Source organism: Heterocephalus glaber, unplaced genomic scaffold, assembly GCF_053883595.1.
Source record: "Heterocephalus glaber isolate CG9 unplaced genomic scaffold, H.glaber_assembly_v1.0 deba00001556, whole genome shotgun sequence".
In the NCBI taxonomy this organism is placed as follows: domain Eukaryota; kingdom Metazoa; phylum Chordata; class Mammalia; order Rodentia; family Bathyergidae; genus Heterocephalus; species Heterocephalus glaber.
In genome coordinates this window covers 500,333-516,277 of record NW_028258347.1, presented here as the reverse complement: position 1 = coordinate 516,277, position 15,945 = coordinate 500,333, and the positions used below count along the sequence as shown (strand labels likewise).

Sequence of the window (15,945 nt, the reverse complement as noted above, 5' to 3'; positions counted from 1 at the left end):
AGAAGAGATTTATTTAATCCCCATGAAGCCACCTTCTCTTGGCTGGAATCAGGTTGGTTTCTATTTCTTCTCCTCCCTCCTCCCTCCTTCTTCTCCTTCCCCTTTTTTCTTTTCTTTTCTTTTTTTGTCAAACAGTATATTCATTATTGATAGTGAGTAAAATTGTCAGTATTCATGTCAGTGGTTGCATAAACCAAAGTTACTTTTGTATTTATAAAAATGCCTAATTTCATTTATAATCATAAGCATCATTTCATTAAAAGAGGAACATTTTCTCTCCTTTTTCTCTTACATGCATGACCACTATAATAAGTTAAAATGAAATAGCTCTTAGTCAAAGAAAAGGAAAAAAGAGGACCCGAGCAAGCACACAGCCCCTTTCCGGGAGCTCTGTCCTTCTGCTCCCCCCTCTGCCCGCTCCAGTTAGCCCAGCCTCCCCACCTGCTCCCAGCTCCGGTAGAGGTGAGGTCATGGACAGGTGGAGCCTGGCGCCAGAGACATGTCTTATGGTCTGTGGAAGTTGACTGGAAAGTACATAAGGTGGACACGCTGCCCTTCTCTTATTTTTTGGTAAACTGGGATGACTGGTGTGGAACGGCGCCCTTTGAGGAGTCATTCCTGGGTTAGACCCTGGCTTCTCAGACTGTGGATGGAAACAGGATATGGCTCTGTTGGGTTCATCTCCCTGTGCTTCTCTGCAGCGGCCTTCTCTTTAAGTGCATTATTTTCTTACTTGGAAAGAAAGTGTTCCACTTCTGGAATCCAAGGTGAAGGGCCTTTGCATGTCTGGGAATTGACTTTATCCTCCCTTCTCCAGTGTGCTCTGTGTGGCAGAGGAGGGTATAGCGGGGCAGCTGGGGTCTGGTGGTGGCCTCACCGTGACACTGCGGGATTTGGGCCTGCAGGTCAGCACTGACCGGATGACACTCGTACTGCTTGAACTCTGCTTCTACTTCCTCAGCAGCTTCTGGATGCTCTCAGGGGTGACTCAGTAGAGCTCTGAGCTCCTCTCCTCCAGTCTGGCAGCTGCTTTTTTTTTTTTTTTGGTACCAGGGATCGAACTCAGATCCTTCCGCTTGCAAGGCAGGCGGCAGAACCACTGAGCTAAATCCCCAGCCCCTGGCAGCTGCTCTTTGTAGAACACTTCCCGCTTCTTTATCACTCTGTCTTTCTCTTGCAGCTGCTTAGCCTGCTGCTTTGCCTTCGCGTGCTCCTCCTTACTTGACGCCCTCTCTGGACGGATGGCTCTGGTTAGCTGCCCACTGGCTGCAGCCCTCTCTCGGTCCAGGCCCTTGCTCTGCTTTAGTTGTTTCTGATTCTCAGATTCCTTCTTGGCTTGCTCCAAAGCCAGTTCTTCAGCCGCTCTTCTTTTCAATTCTTCATCAGAAACTGAGGCACCATAAATACCAGAATACCGCTGAGATGAGACTGTGAACTGGATGGTGAGGATTCCTTCATTCCATCAGTTACATTTTCTATTTTTTTTTTTTTTTTTTTGGTACCAGGGATTGAACTTAGGACCTTGCGCTTAGGAGGCGGGCGGCGAAACCACTGAGCTAAATCCCCAGCCCCATCAATTACATTTTCTGAAAGCTAGATGCCTTTCACCATGGTGATGTTCTCATTCTTGCCTGCCTCGAAGGTGACCTGGCAGGTCCTGTCTGTGGGTCCTGCCTCTGTCCCTGCAGAGTCCTATCGTGGACCCATGAGCATTTTAGGGCCCCATGTACGCATGCGCGTGGAGGACAGGACACTTCCTTTGCCCAGCAGGAGCAAGGCCACGACCCCAAGATGAAGCTGCGGCCTCCTCCTCCTCCTTCTTCCTTTTCCCCTTCCCCCTCCCCCTCTCCTTCTTCTCCTCCGTCTCCTTCTTTTTCTTCTTGTCAGATGTGCTTTCTGAATTTAAGACTGACTCAGATTTAAATAAGAAGCCGATCTGCCCTTCCGACTGAAGAGCCAGCACGGTGGTGTGAGGATGACTCAGCGTCTGGAAGAGCATGGAGAGGACCGGCCCCAGGGAGGCTGCACCATGAGTAGTGGCGGCCGTAGCAATGCTTTGCTTCGATTCGCTTTGCCTTGGTGCTGGGATTGAAGCCAAGCCCTTGTGCAGGCTAAGCAGTGCCCAGCCCCAGTAACGGGGTGCAAGGGAAGCTAGAATCCCAATGCATCGGCTTCCTCCATGTTTTATGTCCATGTTTACTAACGTGCATAGATGAGACTAATGTTCTTTAAAAGACTCAGTCCAAAAGCAGACAACAAGACAGTGCAAACTTTGGAACATTTTTCGCAGACACGTGTGGCCGGAGCAGTGCCGATTGCCTGGTGTTCAGACTAGGCCTCTGCTGTGGTGGGTGTGTGGCCTTCCATGGCTGACTGGGAAGGGGCTGCTCTTGATGCAGCCCATCCATCTTCTGGTGGAGACGGTGGCTGTGTTTGTAGTGGTCAGCTGTGTTGTGAGTATATTTAGCTTATGCTGAATGCCACTGAGAGGACCAATGTCATCTGTTTCCAGTTTAATTGTGTTTTGGAGCATGGTGCATTTTTTTTCCAGATGAATAAATATTAAGCTTTTTCCACTTCCTAAAGAAAGTTAAGATTGGATTCTGAAGTACAAATTTCCAACTTTATTAGATCAAGTTAAAACTAAATGTAAAGAGGTATTGACCCTATTTACAAGTGCTTGTTAAAATACGCTGCTCAATAAAAATGCCATATTTGGGGTGGGAAATTGGATAGAATAAAGTTTCATATCTTCAAGACTGCATCGACTTTGAAATCTGTACATGGAAACCGACATATGGAAAGCATTTTTAGCATTAGCACTATTACAAAGGGATTCACTGCGGCCTACGTGAAAGAGTAACCCAGCCAGCTGAATCTCCCTGTTTGTTCCCAGAATTCCTGGTTTGTGAAGGGCAAGTGAAGGCCAGCTGGGGGAGCTGCCCAGCTGGCTGGGAGGGTTTGGAAGTGCGTGCACGTCCCTGACGTGGCCGCGTGCAGTGGTGCCAAGCTCGTCCCTCTGCTGGTGAGTGTTGGGGTGGGGTCGGACCCCAGCTCCTCGACCTTCACCCCGTGCTCCTTCTACCTCGCCCCCTTGCTGCCCTCAAGTCATAATTTAAATTAGAAGATGAAATTGTTTCCACCCACACATGCTGCTGTGACAGAATACCCCAAGCTGGGTCATTGAAATGGAACAGAAATTTAGTTTTCACAGTTCAGAGGTGTCCAAGCCGCAGGTGGAGGTGCTGGCAATTCTGGTATCTGACAAGGATGGCTCTTGGCCTGCAGCACTGCGGCCTCACTGGAGGAAGGGCCAGAGCGAGAGAGGACTGGACGCTGCATGGAACCTTTTACAACAGGGCCTCAGGACCTTGTACCTCTTAGTATGATTGCATGGGAGGGCCAATTTCAGCATGAATTTTGGAGGGAAAAATACACCATAATCCACCCCACTTCTGTCATTTTCTCATCAGTCTTGGAGAGAAACAGTCGGCAAATGGGGTGTTCAGTGCCTGCCGTGCGTGCTCCGAGGACAGTGGTCCTGCGACTTGCATTCTCCTGCTGTCAGATGCTGGCAGGAGCCACCCCGACTGCCCCACGTCTTAGCAACGCACAGGTCGTAGTGGCATTTTCAAGTTGTTTTGTTTGGATGTCAACAAAGTAAGTTTGAGGTGGAAGAAGAAAATATAAAAACCTCACAGTTCTTTTTTTCTTCGCTTGAAAATTGTGCTTGGGAAGATTAACTTTTATTAAGCCAACTGTCTTCGGCTATATCTAGTAAGCGTTCAGGTGATGCTGCGTAAGGAGAACATTCAGAATCCATATTCAATCAGAATTCTTAGATCGCTGGAACTAAAAATAAAATCTTAGGTAGCATCCCTAACACTCAGAGGTTCGGAACTCACCAGCATCCTTACCATGGGAACACATCCCCGCCCTTCGGTGCTCATATTTACTGTCTGCTAACGCTCTTGTTTCTGTTTCAAATTTATCTAGTTCTCTGCTAACTGCTCAGAAGAACATCAGGCTCTGGCATCCTGACCGAGGTACATTTTGTCATGATTGACATATCATGCAGTGCACAGAAATCAGTCCTTTCCCCCCTGATATGTCAGTTTGAGCTACATTTTCTTGTTGAATTATTGCAATTGATTGAATGAAAAAGGGAGGAGATGTAGAAATCCCAGCAATTGCACAGTTCTTGGGTTTTATTTCTAATAAAAGTGGCACTGGTATTTAATAATTCATTTGTATGCTCTGGGACTTTGTTTTAAACAGATCTCAGAGGGCTTTGGATCCCCTGATAGTTTTGAGACTGACTAGAGAGACCAATTAGCTGTCTAGACTGGTGGTCCTGGGGTGCTAACGTGGGCTTCTTTCCCAAGAGAGGTTTTAGATGTCAGACTCAAGATGGGGCCCAGGAGACCATGCCTTCTCCCTGCTCAATCAGACTTCTAAAGGAGGCTTCCCACAGCGGAACACTCAGTCATCTCGCTCCTGACACCTCCGGCCCCGTGACTCCATCTGGGGTACTATTATTCCCACTCACTCACGATTTCATTGTGGCTTCTCACCACTGCCCCGCAGGGACTACGTCTGTTCCTCCCTTTTTGCACATCTGGAAGCAGCTGGTTTGGTGCCTGCTTGGAACTTGCTCCTGGGGTCCTTCATCCTTCATGTGCATCTCCTGCCCTCTTCCAAGGAGTTTCTAAACATTAACAAGAAGTCAGTTCCAGACTCTGTGCCATACCAGCCTCTGCCTTTGGTTCTAGGGGAGGCTATTTTGTGGAGTCCCGCCCCTGTCCTAACCTGCACTCCCTGTTCCAAAAAGCATTATTGACAAGCAGAGCCACGTCCTGGGAAGGCTCATGGGCCAGGCCACTGGACTAGGTGGTGACAGACGACCCGAGGGGAGGAATCCTGGAGCAGAGCTGCAGTCAGCTTTTCCATGTTTCCTGACAAATCATCTCACTTGGGTGTCTTGGGTCCATCTGCTAGTGAGAGTCATAGTGTAATGACACCCTTAACATTTTCTTCTTACCTATAAATGGAAAGCTTAGTTTTGTCCGGTGGTTTTCATAAGACAGCTTTCTTCAAATATTTATCAGTGGAGCGTAGTGTAATGAAATGAATTTTCACGTATAGAAGAGATATGAACCCCCTTTAAAAATGCATGGAAATAATAAATGGATAGAAATGAAACACAGTACTTCCTATCACCCTTGAATGCGACTGTGGCACGGTGAGGTCCATTTGCAGCCACCAGTGGACTGCTTTCTCTGAGACCTCTCCATCCCTGGGGCACATGTCGGCAGGCAGCTCCTTTCAGGTCACCCTGGGCCGGAGTCTGGCAGGAGCTTGCGCGGCCGGCCGGAAGCAGCAGGTAACCTGCTCAGTCAGACACTTCCTCGTTCATCGGTGTCGGCGCAGCTCTGCGAGGCGTCGGGCAGCCTTGGTGACTGCTCCAACTCAGGGTCCAGATGCCTGGGTCGGGTCGTGGCTCTGCCACTTGGGGCACCTCCAAATCTCTCTGTGCCTTGGTTTTTCCATCCATAAAACAGAGCTAATGAGTGGCAGTCCGCCTATCTTGCTGATCTATGAGATTGTTATGAGGACTAAAGGAGTTCATATTTGCAGAGTACTTAAAAAAAGGCTGGGTACACACTAATATTTGTTGACTAAATTAAATTAAGACTGTAGAGAAGTTCCAAGGCCCCATAGGCAGAGATCGAAACAGTGGCTTGGACCAGAAGCAGTGACGCTGAGTGTTAGAAGAGTCACTGCTGCCCAGGTCATGTTGCTAATGTTCTTCAGTAAATGGAAGCAGCACTCCTTGGAGCAGTGGGCTGATCTAGCTCTGAGGATGGAAATGTGTGAGACAAGCCTGGAGTATCTCACATGCCAGAGAGTGAAGAAAAATCCACAAGGACAGGCGCATGCCAAGGGAATACGGGGCCCAGTGTGGGGAGCCCCCAGAGCCGGGCCACTGCGAGCACCAGGACAAATAAAATGGTGTTGAGATATAACTGAAACTATACAACGAAGACTCTGCTTGTATGATTAATAAATGAGGAAAGTGGACAGATCTCCCACGCGGAAGAACTCCGATTAAGGATGTACTCTGCTCTCAGGAGGTGGAGCTGACTCCCAGCGAGGCTACTCACGGTGAATTTCTTCCCAAGGGATCAGAAGAGACCGGGAGAAGAAGCCACAGAGAAACGTGATCCGCGCTGCCTCAAGCCAGGGCTGGAAGGTTAGCGTCGACAGTTTGAGTCATATTGATAGTGGGTACATTGCATTGGCGAGGAGGGACGCTTCACATATGTGTCGTACCAAACAGTATCTGGCCAGCACTCTTTAAAACTGCCAAGGTCATTAAAAACAAGCCAAGTCTGAGAAACTGTCCCAACCGGGGTCACATAGGCAGATGTGGTGACTGAATGTCATGTGGTGTCCTGTGTGGCTCCTGAGATGGACACTGGACATGACATAAAACTAGAGAGCTCTGAGTGAAATGTAGGGGCTCCTTAATACTGGTGTATCGAAGTTGGTTCATTAATTGGGGCGAAGGTGCCATCCTAATGTAAGATGTTAATAGTCAAGAAACTGGGCATGGGGTACACCAGAGCTTACTGTCGTCACAAGAATTCCATAACTCTGCAAATGTTTGAAAATAAAACATATTTTTAAAAATGAAGTACAGGGCCGGGGATTTAGCTCAGTGGTTTTGCTGCCTGCTGTGCAAGCACAAAGACCGGTGTTGGATCCCCGGTACCCCCCAAAAAGAAGTATACCTCTTCCCCCAAACTAAAAACAACAACAATAATTAAAAACAACAAAACAAGCTTGGAGGTACAATTTTTAATTTTTAAGTGCCCAAGACAAAGTGTTTTAATATTTTGAAAAATGTTGAATCCACTTTGTTTGTTATGAGACTAACACATGGAGAATTATATTCTGCATTGAAAATTTGAATTGTGCAACCGTATACACACTCATAAAGCTTTCTGCTATATTTCTGCAATCCTCAGAAAGTGGAACAAAACCATTGGTGAAGGAAAACAGTTTTGCAGGGATAATTGTTACTAGGGTACAGGAGGATTATCGGGTGCTTTTGCTGTCTCTTGCTGCAGAACAGGGGATCAGAAATACAGTGACCTAGCCTCTCCTTGTTACCCTGCAGTGTCCTGGATCAGGAATCTAGTGCAGCTTGGTTGGTTGCATCCCTTCCCAAGCCTGAGGCTTTTCTTCTAGCTCAGCGATGGTGAACCTTTTAGATACTGAGTGCCCAAACTGCAACCCCAAGCCCACTGTTTATCACAAAGTACCCGTACCGCAATTAGACCTGCATATTTGATGTTCAACTGCTGAGGCGATGCTGGGCCACCCAGCTTGCGTGGTGACAGATAGGTTCGCCATCGCTGTTCTAGCTCATGAGGATGTTGGAGTGGTCTCCCTGAGCTAGGGGACTGAGTTCCCCATTTTTCTCTGTCTCTACTTTGCAGCCTCTCTGTTCTCCTTGTTACCAGCCGCTGCTCTCTGCTGGGTGGTGTGTCTCATGGCTCTGTCACAGCATGTTAGCTTCTTTTTTTTTTTGGTACCGGGGATCAAACTCAGGACCTTGCACTTACAAGGCAGGCGCAGTGCCACTGAGCTAAATCCCCAGCCCAAGGAAACAGAATCAGTATCTTTTTTTTTGGTACTGGGGATCGAACTCAGGTCCTTGTGCTTTCAAGGCAGGCAGTGGAACCACTGAGCTAAATCCCCGGCTGTTGGCTTATTTCTTTGAAGCCAGCAGGAGAAACTCCCTCCCCGCTGCTCGGATGAGTCTTACAGAGCAAGTGACCTAATCAAGGCAGTGTCTGGTCACTGGCATCGCCACTTTGCCAGCTGAGTGTGTGCCAGGCTGTGGCTCCAGGGCACAGGAGACGGTTACACGGGGCATGAGCTGGTGGGGTCACCCCAGGACATGCACACTGTAGCGTGAGAGTCATGGGACAGACAGGTAGCGGGACATCTGTCTCTGCTGCACAGGAGAAACCAGAGCAGGGCCAGCAGATGGAAAGAGCTCACTTCCTGCATTCAAGCAGACTGCATGCAGCAAGCAGGAGATGAATAAATGGGTTTCATCCCCCCCGCCCCTGCCACAAAGTCGGTCAACAATACTCCTCCAAGCCACCCAGCGAGAGCTGGGCTTAGGAGAAGGCGAAGGAGCTAGAGGCACAGATTTGGAGCTAGCTCATGAACACATCATCATTTCCCCAACCAGTACATTTTTGTAGCAGTGAAACAATCTGCACCTCCCTACGCTCCTGACTCCATGGCAACAGTGTTTATGCACTGTAAGAACTCACTTTACAGAGGTACAAGTACCATAATCTCGTTTCCAACTCTTCGTGACTAGTAATCCTTAAAGATGCTTTTGCTTTTTAATTCTGTTTTTAAATTCTGCTTGCTAATTTTTTTTACATTTTACATAATACTTATTATATATCTGTATACTCTGAATGTATAAATGTTCGTTTCACCAGTTTGTTTGCGTGAGTTCTGAGTCCTTTTCTGGTGAAGCATTAATTACAGGAATATGAGTATTGCCATTTTGTGCCGGTACGGTGAGCATCACCCAGATTTTTTTAGGACCTTTATTTTTGTTTTTGTCTGATGGCTCCTTATAACACCAAGCTGTCTGAGAAACCCTAATGCACATTTAGGCCTCAGAGCCATGCCTTCCCCTTGGAAACAAAGCCCAGGTGCTCCTGTTAGCTCCTGTGCCGCCCAGGTAGGGGTGCGGGTGTGTATGGGCCTGGGCCACTCGAAGCCACAGAGCTCACTCCACACCTGTTGGGGACTGAACCGGACCCTCTGCTTCTCACGCCTCTTCTGCTCCTCGAAGGAAGCAGTTAACTAGTGGAACTGCCGCTCCATAGCAGCCAGGTCGAAATGTAGAGGAAACAAATGTATTGCAGGGATTCAACCCAGAAACTTGTAGGAGGAAGGATTTCTTGCAATGTCTCCTCTCTCCCTGCTTTCTTTTTCAAGCCTCTTCCTGTTTTTTTCTTTTTCTACTCACTCACAATAAGCCTTAGGGTGGATATTGGTTCCTCTTATGCCAGCGGGTATAGAGGATGCTATTCAGGATGGTGAGAACATAATCACTCGTAGCTATTGGTAAAATAACTCATTTAGCCCAGAAAGGTCAAAGCTTCCTTCCTTCCCACCCCTGCCTCCTTAAGGTTGTTAGGAATTGAACAAAGATGTCTTTTTAAAACTACAGAATTGGTGAAGGTAAATAGAACTAACCTTTCCTGCTTGAGAAGGAAGCATAAGTGAAAGCTGAAGAGGATTTATGTTTGGATGGAAGGTCATAGACTAAAGTGATTGTCACAGCTAGGGCAGCCATGGAAGGTCTTGGGATTTCTCAGAAAGTCTCCTGTGACGTTGGAGCTCTGTTCCGTGGTTTTTATCACTTTTCTGCAGAATTTAGGCTTGATCAAGAGTTTCTTCCAAATTATTTGCCATGTATCTGAATATATAAGTCTGGTACATTCACCTATTACTAAAAATTTGATTTTATTTATCTTATGATTGAAACAACTGTTAAATCTCTTTATCCAAGAGCTGAGATTATTTGTGAAGTAACGCACTTTATGGGTAGTATCTGTGTACATGACATGTGTGTTAGATCTGAAATGTCCTCCCAAATCTCATGTGTATGGGCAGTGATTGGATTATGGGGCACTGTACTCGTTAGTGGATGTATCCACTGATGAGTCCATGGCTGAATACACTGTTGGCAGGTGGGGTCTGTTTGTAGGCGGTCACTGGGGTTGTGACCTAGAAAAGTGTGCTCTTGTCCCTGCTTCCTGGCTGCCATGGAGGTGCAGCTGCCTCGTCCATACCCTCCCACCATGCATTTCTGCCTCGGAGCCAGCTGGCCTTGGACTGAACCCACTGGAACTGTGAGCCTGAGAAACCTGTACTCCTTTGGGTTGTGGGTCTTGGGTACCGTGTCTCAGTGATGGGAAGTGACTAAGACAGTGTGTCATTAGAGTTTCTTTCTAGATTGTGCTAACATCATTTTTCATCATGGTGATTAAGTACAAGTTGAACTTCCTTGTTTGGGAATGTCATAGTAGCAATCGGCTGTCCGTCTGGGCATACATTTTGGCACCAGACGTGTGTTTGCCAGCTCATTCCTTTTTCTTCATTTGGGGGGGGTCTTGTGTCCCTAGGGAGCTGAGTCCTTCCTTGTCTTATTTGCCATTGTTTGCTATCGGCCCTTTTTCTCTCCAGAGAGTGTTCTCCTGCCACAGTACCGGCCACCTCCTCCTCTTCACCGGATCAAAGCAGTACTTCCTCAGACTGAGCGCAGTGATCCTTTGCCTGAACTCAGGGCCACAAAAATGGGGTCAAAACACAAAGCAGCCACAGCTGTCCTTGGGACCTCCCCATTCCCTGCTCAGGACCCCCATGCCTATCCCAGAGCTCCCCAGCCTCCCTCCGGGCATCTCTCCTGGACCTCAATCTCTGGATTCCCTTTCCTAGGCCAGTCGTACTCCAAGAGGGATAAATCCTGAAGAATCAAGGGCCAAAGTAATGACCTCCACTGGGGAGATCCCAGCCTCTGTGAATGAGGGAGACATTTCTAACCCATTTGACTTTAATCACATCACATAGGTAGACACCTCAGTGCTTGCTTACAGGTTTGCCTTGCCTGGTGGGCTTTAAAAAATGAAAATGTTGATCTTTCTCTTTATGCAGCAAATAACTCAGCATGAGAGTTAGACTACGTAGGGAACTAATGTATTTTTATACTAGTAGTCTATACTTGTGACACGTAATTGCATTCATCTTGGGGAATTGGTACACACACATATTACATCTTGGTCATTTTTACTCTTTCCTCCGAATATTCCTCTCCCCTCCTTCTTCAGGTCCTCTTGCCCTATCCACAAAGTCTACTTTCCTGTTTCTTATCATCTCTCCTTTATTTTGCTTTTCAGATTATTTACATTTTGAGTTTCTCATGTAAGAAAAACCATACAATATTTAACATTCTTTATCTGATTTATTTCACCTTGCATTATGGCCTCAAGATCCAACCATTTTCTTACAGATAACTTAAAATTACCTTTCTTTATGGGGGAGTAGCATTTCATTATGTATATATGCCATGTTTTCTTTATCTATTCATCTGTTGATGATCATATAGGCAGCTTCCATAATTTAGCTATTGTAAATTGTGCTGCTATAAATGTAGGTATTGCATACATCACTGTGATATGATGTCTTTAACTCTTTCAAGAAGATACACAGATGTATAGCTCAGTCAAAATCTTTTTCTTTTAGCTTTTTGAGGAACCTCCATACTGAGTCCCATAGTGGTTGTACTAGTTCACTCTCCCACCAACAAAGTAGGAGTGTTCCTTTTCCCCACAACCTTGCCAGCATTTGTTGTTTTTTGAGTCCTTGAAGACAGCTATTCTTCCTGGAGTAAGGTGGAATCTCAGTGTTATTTTGATTTGCATTTCCCTAATGGCCAAAGGTGCTGAACATTTGTGTGTGTGTGTGCGCGTGGGTGTATTTATCAGCCATTTGGAGATTTTTTTCTGAGAAGTATCTTCATTTCAGTTGCCCAGTTTTGACTGGTTCATTTATTTTGGGGGGTCCAATTTTTTTTAGTCCTTTATGTAGTCTAGATATGAGTCCTCTGTCCAAGGTGCAGCTAGCAAAATTTGTTTCCCATTCTGTAGGTTGTCTTTTCACCCTGTCGGTTGTTTCCTTCACTGTGCAGAAGCTTTTCAATTTGATATAAACTTATTGATTCCTGATATTGTTTTGTGCAATTGAGGTTCTGTTGAAAGTCCTTGCCTAAGCCTATGTCTTCAAGAGTTTTACTAATTTTTTTTTCTAGCAGATTCAGTGTTCCTGTTTTTACATCTTGGTTTTGGATCCACTTTGATTTGATTTTAGTATGGGATGGGAGATGTGGGTCCAGATTCGTTCTTCTACACATGGATAGCCAGTTTTCCCAGCACCATTTGCTATAGACTGTCTTTTCTTCTGCATATATTTTTGACCCCTTTGTCAAAAATCAAATGGCTGGAAGTGCATGGGAGTGTTTCTTTTCTCTTCTACTGGTCTTCATGCCTGTTTTTATGCCAGCACCATGCTGTTTGTATTACTGTAGCTTTGTAGCATAATATTGTAAGGAAAGATGACTAATGTATCTTGAAGAGCCTTTCTCATGAGAAGATCCTAGGTTCTAATCTCAGTTTTTAAACTTATCAATTGTAGGTCCTTGGGAAAGTTTCTGAAAATTTTGGGGGCTTATTTTCTTCCTCTATCACAGTAGGATAACAGATCCTATCTTGAGGATGTTGTGAAAAATTCAGAGAGCTAATCATGATTTGCAGGTCTCAGTACAGGTGAACATGCAGGGCCCGGGAGCTGTAAGGAGCCAGTCCAGCAGGGCAGTGGGGAGACTGAGGCTGAGAGCAGGCAGGGGTGGAGTAGGCTGGAGGAGGACTTCGTGGAGGAGCATTCCCTGGCCTTGTGGGGCCACAGAGAGCTGGGCCCATCTGCGGGCTTGGCCCGGGCCTCTCTCATCCCCGGCCACTTCCAGGAAGCAGCCTCGGGTGGAGAGTGAGACTGATACATGGCGCCGAGGCAGGAAGCCAACGGAAGCGAAGCAGATCAGGCCACTCGCTCAGGGCCGGCTGCTCTCTCTGTGGGGCAGCCTGGTCCTTAGTCAGGTCTCTGTCTGCCGGGTCACCAGCTTTGCCACCCTCTCTGGGGCTGCTGTGTGTGGAGCAGCCTTGTTCCTCCATACAGTGGCCTTCTACTTTAACCCCGGAGTTGGCCCACGTGTGAACTCCATTTTATATGTAGCTAAAACTCACATTAGCAAGTGGCATGACCGGCCAAAGACCAAATGACAACAAAGTCTACGTGGCTTTATTCCTAAATCAGATAACATCTTGTTCTATCAAATAGAATAGGTTTCCAGGGGGCTGAGCAGAGGGGTTGACTTATAGGCACAAGAAGAGAAAAAAGACCAAAGAAAATAGAAACAGGGAACAAAACCTTGGTCATTTTAAAGTTACTGTTCTTATAGGGTGACACCAAAGAGAATGTCCTTATCATACTGCTCAGGGAAACCGGGCCCCTTCATATTGGCTCTCTCTCTCTCTCTCTCTCTCTCTCTCTCTCTCTCTCTCTCTGTCTCTCAGGGGCCCATTTCAAAACTTGGTCTGATTACATGGCCCTTGGCATGAGTGACTCCATTTCAGTCTGCTCAGGACTTAACTATTGGTCAAATGATTGATTGAAAAGATGGGAGAAGAAGCGTATAAGCCTCGAGGAAGAGGCCCTGCTGATTTCTGTGCGGCTGAGTCGAGATGGTGAAGCTGTTCATTGGAAACCTGCCCCAGGAGGCCACAGAGCAAGAGATCCGCTCACGCTCTGAGCAGTGTGGGCAGGTGCGGGAATGTGACATCATTAAGAACTACGCCTTTTTGCACGCAGAAGACGAAACTGCAGCTGAGGATGCCAAGCATAATCTACATCACTATAAGCTTCATGGAGTGAACATCAACGTGGAAGCAAGCAAGAATAAGGGCAAAGCTTCAACAAAGTTGCACGTGGGCAACATCAGTCCCACGTGCACCAACAAAGAGCTTCGGGCCAAGCGTGAGGAATATGGTCCAGTCATCGAATGTGACATTGTGAAAGACTATGCCTTTGTACACATGGAGCCGGCAGAAGATGCAGTGGAGGCCATCAGGGGCCTTGATAACACTGAGTTTCAAGGCAAAAGAATGCACGTGCAGTTGTCCACCAGCTGGCTTGGGTGCCTGGGATGGCAGACCAGAGCAGCTGCTATCGGTGCGGGAAAGAGGGGCACTGGTCCAAAGAGTGTCCGGTAGATCGATCGGGCCACGTGGCAGACTTGACTGAGCAATATAATGAGCAGTATGGAGCAGTGCATACACCTTATGCCATGAGTCATGGGGATTCTGTATTACAACAATGCGTACGGAGTGCTCGATGCCTACTCCAAGCGCGGCCATGCTGCCCAGTCCTATGAGTCAGTGGCAGCTGCAGCTGCGTCTGTGTATAATTATGCAGAGCAGACCCTGTCCCAGCTGCCACAAGTCCAGAACACAGCCTTGGCCAGTCACCTCACCTCCATCTCTCTCGATCCCCGCGATAGACACCTGTTGCCGACCTCAGGAGCTGCTGCTGCCGCCGTTACCGAAGCTTCCATTTCATATTATGGGCGGATCGAAGCCCCCTGCATCATGCTACAGGCCCAGTCACTACTGTTGGAGAGGGCTATGGTTACAGGCATGAGAGTGGGTTGTCCCAAGCTTCTGCAGCTGCGCGGAATTCCCTGTACGACATGGCTCCGTATGAGCGGGAGCAGTATGCGGATCGGGCGCAGTACTCAGCCTTTTAAAGCTTGAGGTGGGATGTGTGTGGGCTGAAATTCCGAGCAGCAATTGTGCATGAGAATACACCCTTCATTGGTACCCTGTCTCCGGGAAGTTTTCGGCTCTGTGCATTCAGTCCCTCAGGAACCGTGGACCTTAATTCACCTTGCTAGGTTCAGATCTCTCCTCACCTCTCCTCTCCTGCCATTGTCCCCTTGTTGCTGTAGTTCAACACTTCTGTAGCTTCCCCTTCACATTCTGTTTTCCCAGCAGGCCTCACTGTGTGCAGAAGCTGTGGTGGGGCCATGCTGTCTCCTCCCTGCCTCCTGCCTCCCTCTGGTGGGTGTTGGATTTGGGAATGACCTCGGTGAGAGTCACTGCTCTTGGGTTTCTTTTGGCCCAAAGGCTAGACCTAGAGTTGGATCACTTTTTTCTTTCCAGGGAAATAATTGGTTTTTCAACTTAAAAAAAAAAAAAGATGGGAGATTCACTGCACTAAATTTCTCTCCCAACACAAGTGATCATATGAAGTATTGCGTGGGGCTCAGCACACGTGTGTGAGCATTGATTGACTGCACACAGGATCTGATTCAGTCAAAGGGAAGGTGGAGATGTGGTTTATGGTTCTCCAAAACTGCAGTGACATTAACTCCCGGACTTCCTTCTCCAAAGCAGAGATGGGCGTTGCTAATGCCTTGAGTGTCACAGGGCTGGAACTAGGGATGTGACAGAGGTGGGTAGTGTTTTGGTGTAAAATCAGAGGGTGCTCAAAAGTCTGTAATAAAGAGAAGTGACATTAGTGTGCTATTTTTAAAAAATAAATCCAAAACAAAACATCAACATTTTAAGTAAAAATGGGGTTCGAAACAATGCTATGGAGATCCAAGTTGGAGTCTACAGCAAACAAAAAACTCAGCAATTGTGAGTTTTGCTTGATGCTTTGTTCATTATGGATTTTTTCATCATTATGATTTTCCATAATATTTGTTTGAAAAGATGACTTAATTGCTGGGGTGTTTTTGGAGCCCTGTAAACTCTGTGGTTGTGGGCACTTACCTGCCCGGCCCCCCTGCCCCTGCCCCGGCCTGGCCCGGCCAGGCCTAAGTGGAGTGTCAGAGAGCTGGCAGGTCCCCAAGGGCCCGAGGCCACTCTGACCCACTCAGGGGTCCTGCATCTGGCTCAGGTATGATCTTGGGAAAACAAAGAACCATGCCAGTGGAAACTTCCATGTTCTTGCCAATTAAGTGACTGCCATGAAGGATGTCCCATGGAAAAGAACCATGAACCCTTCACCAGAGGCCTGATGTAAGGGTGGGGGCAGCATAGCCAGTGTCCTGGTGCCTGTTGCAGGCCAGGTTTCCTGGCACACCAGCCACTCCCTTCTTTTCGTGTCATCTGTGGTTCTTTTTTGTGCCAAAATGGTGGAGTTGCATCACCACAGTAAGTATAGTGTGGTCTGCGAAGCTGAAAAGATGTACTGCCTGGCCAGTTCTGATAAAATACCATGGGC

The 15,945-nt window shown here is 47.2% G+C and overlaps 1 protein-coding gene and 1 pseudogene across 2 annotated transcripts in view; both read left to right on the top strand.

Annotated features, from left to right (window-relative positions):
• Ncald (neurocalcin delta) overlaps positions 1–15,945 on the top strand; it is a 383,940-nt gene that overhangs the window by 187,817 nt on the left and 180,178 nt on the right. The gene's annotated exons all lie outside the window — the stretch shown is intronic.
• LOC101716962 (RNA-binding protein 4 pseudogene) lies at positions 12,316–15,341 on the top strand (annotated as a pseudogene).